Raw genomic sequence first — 16,509 nt, 5'->3', positions numbered from 1 at the left:
GTCATGTTAAATCAAGAAAAATCATTGACTGGCAATGAATTTAATGTATTTTTGTGTGTGTGTACAGTATTTTCCATGTATTCCAAATACATACCCCCTGCAGTGTGTTTCAGTTTCCCAGCAGTGTTTGAGCCGCTGATCCCAAGTGTTTTTACCAACCCTCTTGGTGTTTGTCAGCTGCATTTGAGCCACCAATCCCAGGTGTTTTCGCTGATCCTTTCCAGTGTTTCTCAGCATTTTAGCCATCAAATCTGTGTTGTTTTTTTTTTTACCAACCCTTCATGGTGTTTCCCAGCTGCATTTAAGCCACCGAGCCTGGGAGTTTTTCACAACCCTATGTGGCATTTCCCTGCAGAGTTTTAGCCACTAATTCCCGGTGTTTTACCAACCCTTCACTGCATTTCCCAACCACGTGTAAGCCACCAGTCCCGGGTGTACTTATCAACCCTTTGCAGCATTTCCCAGGAGCATTTGAGCCACCGATCCTGGGTGTTTTTACCAACCCTTTACGGCATTTCCCAGCAGCGTCTGAGCCAACGTATGTGGGTGTTTTTCCCGAACCCATGTCTGCTTGTCTTGCAGCTTTCATGGCACAAACTGTGTTTTACCTTTATTTGCAAATGGTTTATAATGTTTTCCTCATCATAACCAAATGGTTTTTGTGCTATAACCTAACCACACATTCACCACAGTATTATTGACAAATGCAACAATTCTGTGATTTACAAAAATGTACATTTTTAAACCAATCGGGTCTTCTATAGGGATGGGGATCATTAATTTTGATACCATTATCGAGGCTCCTTAACAATTTGAGTCCTTATGGATACCACTATTGATACTATTCTATTATTTAGTGCGGTGAAGCGACTTCTTTAATTTAAATTTTTAATTTTTTGATTTAAATATTTATTTTGAAAAATCTTGGCATCAGCAGTTTTAATTATGTATTATTAGAAGATTTCAGCTCATGATATAACATTATACAGGTTGGAATTCCATCTCTACTATCCATTTTATCTTGCTGGAAAAAACATATTTATCACCCAAACAACTGTATTATTCAAGTTTCTCTACAAAAACTAAACTTTCTTTCTCTTGATGTTACATTTGAACACATAATGATGATGTGTTCTTTACCTTTGCCTATTAGTCATTTTACTGAGCCAACCTTGAGCCATCACAATGAAACCATAAACATCATCATTTTTTTTTTGTTTTTTTTTTTTACCCAAAGACTGCCAAAGGTAGTCCTACTGCATCAAGTTTAATTTGATGCACAATGTTGCTGTGCTTGGCCATGGAGGTTGTGTTCTTGCTTGGTTTAATACCTGTTTGCTGGTAATTCAATTGTATTCAAAAAATATATTAGACATTCAATGTATGCGGATCAGTGATTGAATTTAAATGACATGACTCGACTCAAGATGTATTGTTACGTTTTAGGACCCACGGGACTCAATAGTCGTATCAATAAGCTCAAACGTTATTGATTTACGAGTTTTGAAAAAAGCAGAATCATTTACTCAATAGAACCAGGTTTCATTCCCCATCCCTAGTTGTCTAACTAATCTAACTGAGTGTGTAATTTTGGAGAAATGGGACTTGAGAGCAACTGCAGTTTGTTTTGGTATAACAGGCAGTCGGAAAAATGTTTTGTCGGTCCAATGGGGCATTTTTCTTGAGACTAACAGGGCTTCAGGGTTTTGAGCCGTTGGTACAAAGTACAGTCTCCATTTCCACAGCCTAATATAACCACAATAAGGCATTTTGACCAAGCGAGGAATGCTAGTTTTCAGTAGTAATTGTCCCTGCCAGATTTAATCTTTGATTTTTGGTCTTACCAACAATGTTGACTATCTCATTCTATTCCCATACATGCTTTTGATATGGATTTGTTAACTCTTAAATTATAATAAGAGCAAATGTAATGTTCCAGCAACCAAGAATACTCCACAGTTGAAAAAACAAAATCATTAACACAACCTAAAATGATTATGAGTTAGTCTGAAGGGATGCTAAATCCCCAAGTATGGAAGGATTCTACTAAAGATGCATATGATTCCACACATGTTAAAGAGATTATCTGTGAAGCAATGTGATTAAAGGGGACATCGAGTCTTTGCAGCCTTCTCCCTGACCCTGTAACAGCCATGGCTAAAGTCACACGCATATGTACAAAAGACAAAAAGAGAAAATGAAGCTGATCATGACTGAAGGCTGGCAATGTGGAGTACAAAGGAAATATATGTGCATAATCATGTTCAAGCCCTCAGTTAGCCACAATACAGTTGGCGTGTTCTGAATAATTGAGCTGGGCGAGCTGCTGTCTCCACACATTTCACTGGTGCTTGCAGTTTAAAAGGCATGGAAATAAGGGATGAATACTTAATGTCTATGATGTGTGGAATTGCCAGAGCTGTTTTCTACAGTATCTGACTCATCAGCCTTTGTAAAATGTTCTACTCTGAAGCTTATATGGACAGTGTTTCTTTTATCCAGAGATGCTGGTCATTAGCGTGAGGCACTGAAGACACAAACTGACAAATCACAGAGGTTACCTAGATCAAGTACAAGTACAGCTACCAAAAACGAAGCCTGATCAAGGCTTTGTATTAATAGCTCTATGCTGTGTAGAGCAGAGATCAAATGTAATTAAGTACATTCACACAAGTTCTATACTTTAGTACTATTTGAGTTACTTTTGTTATTTGAGCATTTCTTTTTGAGAGGCAATCGTTATATTTTTTACTCCTATACTTATATGACACCATTAGCCACTAGTTTCTTTGCAGGTTAAGATTATTAATACAAAATATTAATCAACAATGATGTATTGTTATAGATTAAGCTACCCTGTGGTATATTAAGTTATTATCAGCACAATAAGCAGCTGCAGCTTTAAAGTTATTATTGAAAGTAATACCCTCATTCAGTGGTGGAGAATTCTACAGAGAAAATCGGGTACAATGCATCTCTCCTTGTTCTAAATAAGGTTTATGTTTTAATGTCTCTGCCTAAATAAAACTACATTACATTACACTAGAAAACTGCTATTTCAGCATTAGCTACAACTGCCTACACTGCAAAGCAACCCAAAAAAGGAAAATGACCTTATCATAATAAAAAAAATAAAATGTTGCTTATATTTTCATCTTTTGCTAACTGGAGGCAAAGGTTCACAGATGCAGCTTCAAGTTTGTGTTCATGTAGCTAACGTTAGCGAGAACTTAGAATCACTGTGACCTCCCCCTTACTCACCGCCACTACAGACCAACTTGCCAGGAGGGGAGTTGGCAGCAGCCCCAACCAGTGTAAACCCTAGGGCATTGGGACAGGACAGTCTCAGCTCCTCATCATATCAGCAAACTTTCTGTTGCTGCCTATACACAAGTTAGACCTGGCATTGCAGCTGGCCAACAACCCACTGTTAAACCCAGCGCTGGGGGGGGGGGTTGCATACACCAAATCTGAGCTGCTATAGTCGCTGTCCCACGGTTTGTCTCCTGAGCTGCTGTCCGCTCTGCTCCTTTGGAAGCAGTCCAAGGTGGCGCTGAGTGAGGTAGAGGGACCATGGGGTGGCTAGCTAGCTACTTCCTGTCTCATATTTGGTTTGATAAAAAAACAGAGTGAGGCATTAATAAATTTTTACTATTTTTGCTGTTACTTACTCATAACAATGTATTTTTTCAAAGTAGTATTGCTACTTTTACTTAAATAAAAGATCTGAGAACTTCTTCCATCACTAATATATATAGTGATGCCCACCAGTGGATAATTAATACATTTTTTTGTATAGAATACCACTCCTGGAACAAAGGTTCCATTCCCACTGAGGATTTTCTTTCTCCTGTAGATCCCATTACGCTCTGGCTGTGATTAAATGACCTATTTTTTCTTCTTTTTTTTTTGATGAATGTATGAAATGAAATGTGGCTTCAGTTCAGTGCAATCATTGTCAGTCATTATCATGATGTCCCTGGCCTCCTCCCTTCAGGCTGATACATGGGGGTGGTTAGCCACATTAGTGCTCTTGGTAAAGTAAGTAATGAGAGCAGCATAAGGCAACGGTGCCCTTGGCAAGGCACTTAACATAAAAGACAATGCTTAACATTTGGATCAAGAAAAATCAGAACAGTAATCACTAGATGGTTTGACACATTTGCGTTGGTGTTTTACTATAGTGGCTGGCTAACAGGTGGTGACATGCAGCAGTGACTGGGGAGGGAAGTAATGCTCAAGGAATACATATCCACTCAGTCAAACCATGCAATAACTAGCTCAGCGCCAAATGCGTCTTCTGTGACACTAATCGAGTTGATTGAAAATGAGTCACCTCTGACGAGTACAATCTAGAGGTTTTAGAATCAGGACGCTGTGGAAGAGGCGAGACAAAGACAGAAAATGATGTGAATGTGTTTGGCTTCTCCTGTGTCCTCTCTGCACAGAGTGGGTCATCTCAATTCCATGTCTGCCCCCAATGTCTGCTGCCAGAAAGGAGTGTGAATATGATTACACATTGATTTCTCGCTCTCACACACAGAATAGCGAAGCATAGAGAGTTGGAGCTCGGAGCTGACTGGCAGGGGGAGATATCCAGTAGAATGCCGTTTGCTGCAGCCGTTGATTTGTTTGTTTGTAATGGAGTGGCCCCGGGGCTGTCTGTCATCTGCCAACTCAGGGAGTCATCTGGATTTTCTTAGCTGGGCTGAGCATTATAGGATTCCGGATAACAAAAAGCAAAATGTAGAGGGAGCTTCGGCTTACAGAGGCTAATGTTCTTATTCTACAGTGGTTGTAATGTTAAGGCAAACACTGGCAGGATAGAATTCATTCTACGCATTAAAACAGTAGCTTTACCAGTTGTTGTAGGCTTCGAAGGGGCAAAGTAGGCATCTGGAATGAACATCTGAAAAACTATAGCATACACATAAAAAATAAAGTTGTGAATTACGGTACTTTGAGCTGTGACTCTAAACTAGAATCATAACTCCCCTCTCCAACAAAATGTCTGCAACTATCATGTATATATGAAAAATAATTCTGCCAACATTGTAGTTAAACTGCAGGTTTTGAATGGGCGGTTTAGTACAAGCTATTAAACCAGTTGTTCCCAACTGGTCCAGCAATAGGGTCCAGATTTCTCCTTAGTCAATAATTCAAGGTCCACACATTAGATAAATTACCACATATCTAATTTTCTTTAAAAAAAAAATATAAATGATGTATTGGCTTAAGACACAAAGAAATAAAACTTATTGCAGTAATAAATACAAACTGCACTTAAAAATAAAAGCTCTGTGCTGAAGATTCACTGCACTTCAAAATATAGTATTTTTTTTTACAAACAATATATTTCTGAGTCACTTGCGGTTCATTCAAAATGGACCTGTGTCCCACTTTTAGACCACGATCCACTGGTTAGGAACCACTGTCCTAATCTATGATGAAGGCAAACAAAAGCGCTGAACACTGGAAATTGTCTAAATGGGAAAATTGTCTAATAATAACGTATTTCACAGGCTGGGCTGTAGTATATTGATATATAAAAAATGTGAATGAGTGCGTGAATTTAACTGTTGATAACATGCCATACAGATAGATGTTTGCATAGATTGAAAACTACTTGCATTTGTCCTTGTGGGGAAATTGGTTTGCAGCAGCATCACAAAGTCATCATAGACATATACATGCCCATGTGTATGTGGTGGTGGGGGGGGGGGATTGCCACAAGATGAAAGTATTTTTTGGGGCTATCTTTACTTGAGTTTTTATATTTCTCTCAACTTTCACTTCTACTGCATTTGAGTTACTTACTACAAAATATGGGGCAGATAAATACAAGAATGAGAGGGAAAAAGACAGAAGAGAAAGAGGGAAGGAAAAACTGGATTTTGTTCTTTTAATCCGTTATGTTGTGAAAAAGACCTCATTTTTATTCAAACCAATTGTGCGTGGCCATCGTTAATATGGGTGTAAAGGTTAAGAAGAAAAAATCATAATTCTCAAATTTCTGACTGCTTCCTTTTTTTTTCCAACAGCATTTACTTGTACTTTTAGTTTCTATTGTTAATTGCATTTAATATCACACAATTTCCCTTAATTCCAAATTACAGTAAATATCAGATACTTCAATGTCAATAGACATACTTGTTGACAAAATAGACATTCTCATAAATTTTTACCAGGACGAGGGGGACATCTTATGTGTCTAGGAAGAAGTGGCCACAGTGCATTCAAATCAAATATATTCATAAAGCAAATATAAAATTAACAGTTGATCAAAGTTCTGTACAATGAAAAAAAATAGCAAAACCGATAAAAGCAACAGTTTAAAACCCAAAAAGACAATAAAATAGGAAGGTTAACACTCATAGTGAAGTAAGAGCCAGCGAATAAAAATGGGTTTCGAGCTTAGGGACCAGCCTAACATGTAGAGGGAACTTGTTCCAGAGTTTGGGGGCTACCACTGAAAAGGCGCAGTCTCCTCTGTACTTAAACCTTGATCTTGGGACATCAGGAAGAAACTGGTCAGCAGACCTCAGTGATCTTGGGGGTGACATATGAATTTTGAAAGTCAGGAGATAGGGTGAAATAGTGAGAGATGGTGGATAATGTGCCAGCTAATGCAGTACTTGTCAGTACAGTACATTGCAGAGCTTGAAAGGCTTCTGGAACAAATAAAAGATTTTAATCACAATGTTTACCTTCATCATTCTGTCTGTATATGTTTCATACTTGGTAAAGTAATCCCTAAAAGTTCACTGGCAACTGACTGCCCTTTTCTGGGCCTCAGTAGCCTTGCCAAACTTGCAGATGAAGTGGAAGGATAAAACACAAAGCACAACAAAACATTTGGAGCATTTTGTTGTAGACATTCAAAGATAGCAATTTCTTGAAAAAGTACATTCTTTGTTATATCTTAGTGCTTATGGGTCAGTTCACAGATCCTATTTAGGCTTATGGTGGAGCACAATGCCAAGGTGCTTGTAATCTTTATCAGACTGTATTGGATCCTCATTGATTAAAGTAGGGTAAGAGGATTTCAGCCTTCTACAATAGATGGAGGTGCTTTAAAGAAGATTTGACCTCTCACACCAGTTTAGGAATAAGTCAAGAACTGGGCTTCCTGGGACTTTCGTGACATAATTCAGCATGCATCACACCTAAATAGTTTTTGAACCAGAACTGTTAACAATTTACAGAGTTAGATTTCAGCACCCATTATTTCAATACACCATAAAATGCAGTGTTATCCACGCTCCATTTCCTTTTTATAACTGCCTGTATTTCCATGCCAGGATGGTATTGAGTACCTCGTGTCCCATCTGCAGCCTTCAGGTGCTAAATTTGGTGAAGATATATAGATCTTTCAGTGGTTGACCAGGCCTAGGCATACATGCATAGAAAAACACCCACACATAGAAGAAAAGATGTAGTCACTGAATTCAGCTGGCTGGCGTAAGGTTTACTTTGGCAGTCTTTGCATGCACGACTTGCTGACGATTCTTCACCATTTCCCTTTTCAGCCAACTGTGAAGTGGAGCCATTGTTTTGGCTCAGTCACAACATATCTGCTCTTTGGTAAGAAAGAGCAAACAGCAACATGGAGCAAATGAAGGCTGCAGCGGGTGGGCACTTGAGCATAGCTGCCCACAAACTTTAAAGTGCCTTTTTCAGTGCCACAGTGAGGCCTTTTGGGAATACCTTCCCAAGTCCTTTCATAAAGGCCTGGGTTTACTTTGTCCTTGCACAGTCCAGGAGATATAAATTGGTAAAGAACACTGCGGGTGATCGGTATTTATTAGAATCTCTACAAAAAGATTCTCAAAGTTTGTGAGCCAGAAGAAAACTTGTGACAGTATAGTTGCTTTCACCTCTGCACAGTATGATTACATCTGGACAGATCAATGGTCCACTTGCCACACAGACAGCAATGCCATCCACTGCCTTTTTTGCACCCATAACCCTTTTTATCTGAGCAAATAATGATGAATTATTACTTTCTTTTTCTACTTATATGTTTTGGACCCGGGAAATAATAGCCCTGGCATTTAAAGCGAAACTGTGCTTTGGGATTGGCCCTGCTATCCACAAACCTGACCTGTTAAGAATGGCAAAAAACAGGACACGGGATAAAATGGCTACCGCCATGGCAACACTTGGCCTGTTGGACCTGTGTATGTGTGAGACTGAAAAAAGAACAGCAAGGCATTAAGAATTGACAAGTTGTCTTACAAGTCTGAAACAAATCTCGGTACACTCAGACCACAGATTGGACCAGTGGAGGAAAACTTTTGACCCATGACCTTTTGTCCATAACAAGCCAGTGTTTGCGAGGACACATCCTCCCTTGTGAAAGTAAAAAAATAAGCAGGGCATGATTTTTAGTGTTCTGTAAAATGCTCTGTACTATAATGCATATAGTGTGGCAGGAAGATGCCTGAAATGTGCTCTGACTCTTAATGCACCATCCTAGACAATCTGGTCCATATGGAGATAGAAGAACGGCTGAAGTAAAGAAATGCGGTAATATATACACACTCTATTCACTACTGCATAAAATATTGGTTTTTTGTAGTTTTACAAAAAAAGGTAGCAATTCCAGCTCCAACACATTTAAACAGAACTATGTAGAATTCCGGAGACAGCACAGACATCAGATCTCAATGCACTGTGAGAAAAAAAATCCAAGTTATTTGCAAGAAAATCGAAGGAAAAACACTAACCACAAACATAAGGGAGCTAAATGTTTGTGATTGCACATCAGAAAACCTGGCAACTCATCTTACCTCTTTATCTCTACCTTTTTTTTCTTTTCCCATCTTATTCGGTTTTGCTATGATTTCAGTAGTGTTGGGTGTAGAAAAATGTTTTCATTAAAACAAGTCAGGAATATATATCTCCTGTTTCGTTGATGTGTTCAGGCTTACGCTCTGTAGCCACTCCAAATATCCCCACAACAACAGCTCCAAATCCCATCTCGTCTTCTTGTGTAACCAGGACACGCTATTAAAAGTGCAGCTCATACCCAGGGAACCAAAGGTGCTCTGAATGATGTCACTGAAAAATGTACATACAGATATAAACTGTTTAAGTTAAATGTATAATGAGGCCACTTACTCTTTTCCGTAAGGACAATTTGTTGCCTCCAGTTCACTGTGAGCCTTGAGTGTGTGCACACATTTTAACAGTAGGGAGTCAGATAGTCATTATAAGGAGATTAAGAGGAGATAATGGACTCTAACGTACAGCGCAATGTAGCAGTTTGATGCCAAGAAGGCCAGAGCACCTTTTGCAGATTAAGGGTTAATGAGAGGAATGCACTTTACACTTGAAAGCCTCTTCTTCGGAGAATACCTTAGGGAAATGTGGTTTGTACAGAGGAAGCTATTCTAAGAGAGGTGATGCTCCGATTAGCGTGGTAACAAGAGAACAGCGCAGCTAGTGTTGAAGGTTAAGGGCCAGGTAACTAGATGGATCACTGCGTTAAAACTAATTCATGCATGGAGTAAAAGCACTGACCTCTGCGGGTTAAAATGTAAAGTCTTTTGCACTTCTGACCAGTTCTTCAGGCATGGTCAGCCAGGTCTTTACGATCCTTTGAAATCTGTTTAAATATTGTCCAGATTACATTTTATTTTTTTCTCAATTTTGTATTTTCCATTTGAATTATTCTGAATTCTGTGTTTCACTATTTAAGCACATTTTGTTATCAGGAAGAGTTTCTAATTATGTGGTCTGTAAATGCAATTTTAACATTTTAAAAATAATATATTCTGAATTTAAGTCTGTGTAACCATAGACTGATTAAACAAGACATTCCCTCCTTTTTTATTTATACGGAAATGAGAACATCTTTTATATTTCCTGTGAATATAATCCAATTAGTCTTACTTTCATATAGGTATTTATACTGTGTTACCACTTTATTTTAAAACGCTGACATAGTAATATATGTATCCTGGGCTGTTTCAATGCATTTTAAAGTTAGAATCAGGGGCACTTCAACTTTAGCAGCAGCTTTTTTGACAACAAAGATGCAAGTGACGGCTAGCTTGATGCAAAAACATCAGTTGCTGCCTCAAGACCACCAGAGCAACAAAGGAGGACGCTACTTGTTCAAGCTTAGCTGACCGAGAAAAAGAGAAAAAGACTGCGGTCAAGCGCACCGTCACTTGCGTCACCGTGGTCAAACCAGCCAAGGCTAACACTGGAGACAAAGGTCCACCAACCGGTGAAGCAAAGGAAAAAGAAGCAGTGTGTCTGTAAATAATAACAAATCATGAAAAAAATGCTTATAATGGTTGGCATTTTCCATGATATTACGTTTTACTGCTTATTTCATTTTTTATATCAGTCTTTGATTCTTTTCAGGTTTTGAACTTCTTCAAAGTCATAGGGCTCTAAATCTATCCGTGCTATAACATTACATAATAGTCTGTTGAGAAGTTACGAACGGAACGGTGTGGAGACTGTATGATACTTAACACTAAACACAGCCCACATTTTGTCATTAGAGGTTTAAATCCAGCTCATGACCTTTGTTGCATATCGCCCCCTCACACTCGCTCCTCCTACTTCAGGTCAGTATAATCATTCAGCAGTATAGACAAGCTAAAAAAGGACTAGCGGAGCAACATGTGAAACACAGCATGTGAAATGTACCTCGCTAAGACATACCAAGATGAATGGCATGTTCTGTGTCTGAAGTCGAACCTCAGGGCTCCCACCAGCCCTTCGCTTTCAACCTTCATTTCTCAGAAGCCTCAGCCCACTTGATAACTCACTGCTAATGAGTTGATATAGATTAGCCAAGGTTGCTTTTCTCTTTTAATCAATGATGAAACCTTAAGGGCTTTTCTGAGCCTAGAGGTTACTGCATCATGGAGAAGAGGTGTTGCAAGACCAGTTTTTAATGCACCCACTAACCTTGAAGCCCCGGCCCCGGTGAGCTTGCTGCATCCCCTCCGTCTTTGTTATCAAGTATCTCGTCAGCGGACTTGACAATTGTCAATAATCCAACAAATGGCCTGTGTTCGACCCTGCTTCTTTAATGAACTGCCCTGCACTATAAAGCAAGGTCAGCAGTGCACCGCCACCACATTGAGCCCCTCACTTTTAACATGCTGTGTAGTCCCAGTAATACATTACTACACTGACTGTCTGATGTTGCAACTTAATCACCCTGGCACTCGATAATATCACAATGACCTTGTCACCGTTATATGGCTATGAGGAAACAACAAGAAATTTGTGTCTGCCTCATTTGAAACTGATATTCTTTGTAGAGTTGTAGATTTTTGCAGTAGTAGGCTAAGATAATGCATCATTTTGTATGGAAACCTTAATACGGGTTGGGGTGGTATATCGATGTTTTACAGACATTGTAATATGAGACTACAGATCTATCAAATTAGGCCGTTTTCTCATATAAACTCCAGACAATGTCCGGAGAATCAGGTCTGGACATTATCTGGAGTTACCCTTTTACATATGTAGAACACAAGGCAAGAGAAAAAAAAAAAAAAAAATCTTTAAAAAAAACAAACAAAAGAAAAATTTGCTTTAAGCAAGAGTTGATGCCTGGGTACAACTAACAGGAGGCAGGACAAAATGTGAATTACACTGCAGTCACATAGCTGATTTTTAGTTTGGTCATAAACAACTGAGTCTCTTGCCATTCTTTGAATTTGTGTAGCTTCTGCCTTGACCGATAGAAGTTCCCAAATATCGGCATTTCACCAGTTAGACATTGTCATCGCCATCTTTGTGTAAATTACCCTTCTTTTGCCCCGTGGATATTTGTATTCCTTTGGCCTTGCGTGAACTGGACGACAGAAATGTCATAAAAACACCCACCAACTCACTGTAAATTCTTCAGACAATTACATGCACTAGTCACACATGGTCTCAATCAGACATTACACAGACTTTGTACAAGGCAGGGTTTGGTCTTTTTAATGTCCAATCCAACTGATCTGGACATTTGTGTTCTTACATATAGGTTTTGTGGGTAATGCCTAGATAATATCAGGTTTGCAGTACATGTTAGAAAAGTGCTTTAGATTTTGGGTAACATAATATCACTGGTGTTGTATTTTCCTGGTTTTACAGGCTGCTTTACAGTAAAGTGGTGTAATTTTCTGAACTTACCAGACTTTTCCAGTACTATTATTTGCCTGAACCAGCTCATTGTATCCACATAACTGTTAATTATTAATCAAAAATCTCATTGTGTGAAAGCACCAATAATCAGCCTTATAATACTGATATCAAGGTATCTGGTAAAAACATTGCGATTTTTCATTTTCTCCATATTGCCCAGCCTTGCCCTCTCGTATCCTTCCCTGACCTCCGTAGACTGATCAGCTCTCGACTCCATCAGAGGCTGACACTATTCTGGGTAAGCTATCCCCAGGGATAATAATTACCTGAGTTCACTATGGAGACGCTGTCATTCTCTATTGTCTCACTCTCGCTCATGTTTAATGAACTACAGTTGAAAGACAAATAAAACAGAAGGAAGCAATTACAAGTACAGCATACCTTTCAAAGACGGGGTGAAAAAAACTCATTATCTTCTTGTTCATTCTGATGTAATTAGGATACTGTAGACTGTCCAATTAGTATTCCTTTGCTGCGTTGTTGACATCTCTCCCAAAGCGTGGATGTTGTGTGTGTAAGTATGTACAGTATGTATGTGTGCATCGTTTTGTGACTGAGCCTACCTCCTGTGGTTCCGCTTGTTTTAAATACCTTAAGGGGGAAGGAACATAGAATTATCCAGCAAATCTGACTTTGCTTCCCCAAGTGATATGCATTATTAAGTCACAATAAAATGACTGCTTTGTCAGAAAATCCAGCACATTGTGACAGTTAACTTGATTTCTAGGCATTGCAGGCCACTTGGCGGTAGCATGTTGAATAAGTACTACAGAAGTTTTCATTGCCAAGCACCGTAAAAGTAAGCAGAACCCTGTCAGTCAATTACTCCTGCATTTATTTGCCATAAGGCTACGGAAATGCATTTCTTTACTCGGATATTAGGTGAACCTATTTTAAGTGCCAGATGCTTCTCACTTAGTCTCGAGTGGATCATCGATCCTTAAAGGTCAGATCGATGGGTTTCTTGAGGGCCAGTGTCCTCCATACTCAATCCCATACCCATATCCCGCCTGCTGCCAAGATATCTGTCCTTACTCAATCAATCAGCATATTGATCCCGACCTGAACATGAGGGCAAGAGGATGTGTGTGTGTAATGTTGAAGTAAGTGGGCTCAGACCCACATCCATCCACAGAATTACCTGGGCTTGGCTAAATTGTGCACAGGAGCTTAACCCATTTGTACGATTGAAGCAAACTGGAGCCAGCAGCAGTTCAGAGGACTGAATTCCTAGAGGTCAAGAGGGGAAATGATGTTGGGTGGAGCGTCAGCGTGTTCGGGGGGGGTCTTCTTAGAATTCCTGTTTGGTGCTCCACCTCTGCCGCAGCTGTTAGGTTTGATTAATTAGATTCTTTTGATGGTGTATCCTTGAAGGCTCCTCAGTTGGTGAGAGAGCATGCACAAGATCACACACCCAGCATGCATGTAGTCCCACACACACACACACACACACACACACACACACACACCCTAAAACGTTATGTGTGGCAGTGTGCGGCTCCCCGTGGCTGTGATCAGACGCATTTCTGCCTTCATTGGGAACTTGCTGAGGTGAGTGGAGGGTCTGATTCATCCTCCATCTTGGACAGGGTTCTACCTTTGCTCCAGTTCCCCTGCTGGTCTTTGAAGCATCTCACATCAGAGACCCTTGTGTGTTTCTGAGCTTGCAGTTCTCGCACTTTTTCCTTCCTCAGTTTTTCACATCAGGCATTCGAAGCTAAGATTAAGGCACATAAGCCCAGTGACAAATGTTACCCCTTAGCCTAGCCCATTCTTTGCCAGTTTAGTATCATTTTCAAAGCAAAGCTGCTGAAGTGCCATCCTCTTTGATAAATGAAACCCAGATAAAGATATAGCTCTACATTTTTAAACCTCTCACCTCTTTTGAAGGCTTATTTTGCACTATAGATCTACAGCATTATATGAAGTCCTTCCAGTGAAACTTCAAGGTAACATTTGAGCTTTTTATGCCTCCATGCTGGTGACAGCTGTGTCCCCAGGCATTATGTTTTAGGGTGGTCTGTCCGTTCATCCAGCCGTCAGTCTATCCCATTCTTGTGAATGCGATATCTTAAGAACACCTTCAGAGAATTTCTTCTAATTTGGCACAAACATCCACTTTGACCTAATGATTAACGTATTAGATTGTGGTGATCAAATTTCAAGGTCACTTTGACCTTGAGTGCGTCTCATTCTCAAAACTACAAAATCTCAACAAAATTTGGCACAAACACTCTCTTGGACTCAAGGATAAATTGATTAGATTTTGGTGGTCAGGGTCACAGTCAGGTCAGGGTCACTGTGACCTCAAATCTGTTTCATTCTTGTGATCACAATATCTCAACAAGGCCTTGAGGGAATTTCCTCATATTTGGCTCAAACGTCCAATTAGACTCAAGAATGAATTGATTAAATTTTGTTGGTAAAAGGTCACTGTGCCCTCACAAAACAGGTTTTGGGCCATATATTAAGGTTTCATATGCTAGTAATTTCACACAAAAGTCTAATAAGATTAAAATTATGAAGTGATGACATTTACACTGTGACATCATAATGTTCTGCAAAAACACCTTTTGGCAATTATTCAATGTTGTACCTCAGGAACAGAAGGTGGGAGATTTGGTTGGATACTGAATTGGTGACACTTATTTAGGGTGCCCACTACGAAAGTGTGTTGATTGTATGGATCTTTTGTGCTGGTGAGTAAAAGATGTGTGTGAAGCATCCATGTTTCAGAATGTGTAGCTTTCTTGCAGTGATATCCATGTTTGAAGCATCTTCTACTGTCATGGCTACATATAAGTCTGGACAGACATGAATGTAAACTGTAATTGCAACTTGATCAGTTTGCAGAGACATACAACCCTGAGGCGGTAATTCTTGATGGCTGCAGACAGAAAGCCAAGCACACTAAATGCATGAGAAAAGATGGGGGAGGAAGAAAACAAGCTGCTCTATTCAGACACCATTGTTTCATCATATCCAACAGAATGCAAACTTAATGTTTGACACAGTGATTTTTAAGATGAACATTATGGAGGGTTTTCAAGCTGTATGGCAGTATGGTTTGGAATGGTTCCAAAAACACACGGCTTCCCTTCTGGTCTGTTCGGCACATAAAGCAGTATAATAACAACACTGATAAGAGATGCAGTGGTAGGGAGATAGCGGCTCCAAAGACACCACAGACAAATATCAAAAGAAAGGAGAGTAGATTTCATATGTGATCCAGCCTATAAAGAAGGTAAGCTGAAATGCAAAGAGTAGAGGAGAAGGTTTAGGCTTGCAGTAGGTTTATTGTGTATGGTAAATAGGCATGTGAAGAGACAATACCAATATTTAAAATGTCGTAGACCACAGGAAACATGCCCCCTCAATATTTAGACCATTAGCATTTATTCCTTTTCATAAAACATGAAAACAGCACAAAACTTTTATTTTGAAATTAAAGACAAATTAAAGACCCCTTGTTGCAGGTCCTGTGCTCTCGCTTCCCTTTTGTATCTGTTTCTGTCTATCAATAAAGCATGAAAAATTTCAAAAAATAAATTTGAGGGGGGTGGGGGGCAACTCTTACATAAATGAATGTATAAAGGGCACAAACTAGGCACTAAAATCTCACAATGGCGCAGTGTTAAGTTTTTGATGCGCAAAGTTTAGTACAGTGGACACGAATGTGTGCATCAAATTTAATAGCTATCCAGTACTTTTAATCTTAACCTCATAGTGAAGCTGGAGGAATAGTCATGGGATCGTCAACATTTTTATAGGATAAATCATTGACACACTGGTAGCACCTTTTTGCTAGTGAAATTCTCTCATTCATCTGATAAATTTTGCGAATAAAAATGATTCATTTTGTCAGCTTAAGACATTTTTCAATGCCAAAAGATTACTTTACATACACATGTACTATTATAGACTACACAAATAATTCAAACAATAACAAAGCACCAGAAGTCATTGTGTCTTTCTGTGTAAGATTTTTTTTCTCTCTGAACCTTACCTAACCTTACTTAGTAATCAATAAGAATTTACTTAATTAAAAATAATGTATTCTGAAAGACATTGGAAATAGTTTAATTTTCTTTTTTTAACTGCAGAATGACTCCGTGCACATTTAATTCAACAGTTTCTTAATACTAATTTATTGCTGGCAACATGTTGTTGGGGATTGTAATTATGTTGAATTGTGATAGGAAGCAGGGGAACTGTAACTTTCTACTTTCTAAAAGTTGGTGTAAGTAATTGAAAATGACTATTATAATGGAAACTTCTGGAGAGTTGTTTGTGTTTGGCATAGCAAAGGAAGGGTTTAAAACTAGTTAACAGAGAAAGGAG

At 39.1% G+C, this 16,509-nt stretch overlaps 1 protein-coding gene across 1 annotated transcript in view; it reads left to right on the top strand.

The window, feature by feature from the left end:
- The window catches only part of alk (ALK receptor tyrosine kinase), a 459,469-nt gene that overhangs the window by 213,431 nt on the left and 229,529 nt on the right, over positions 1 to 16,509 (top strand). The window lies entirely within an intron of this gene.

This window comes from Plectropomus leopardus, chromosome 14 (assembly GCF_026936395.1).
Source record: "Plectropomus leopardus strain MGB_pleo_1.0 chromosome 14, ASM2693639v1, whole genome shotgun sequence".
In the NCBI taxonomy this organism is placed as follows: Eukaryota; Metazoa; Chordata; class Actinopteri; order Perciformes; family Serranidae; genus Plectropomus; species Plectropomus leopardus.
Note: the sequence above shows the minus strand (reverse complement) of the source record. Positions and strands in the feature narration are given on the sequence as shown.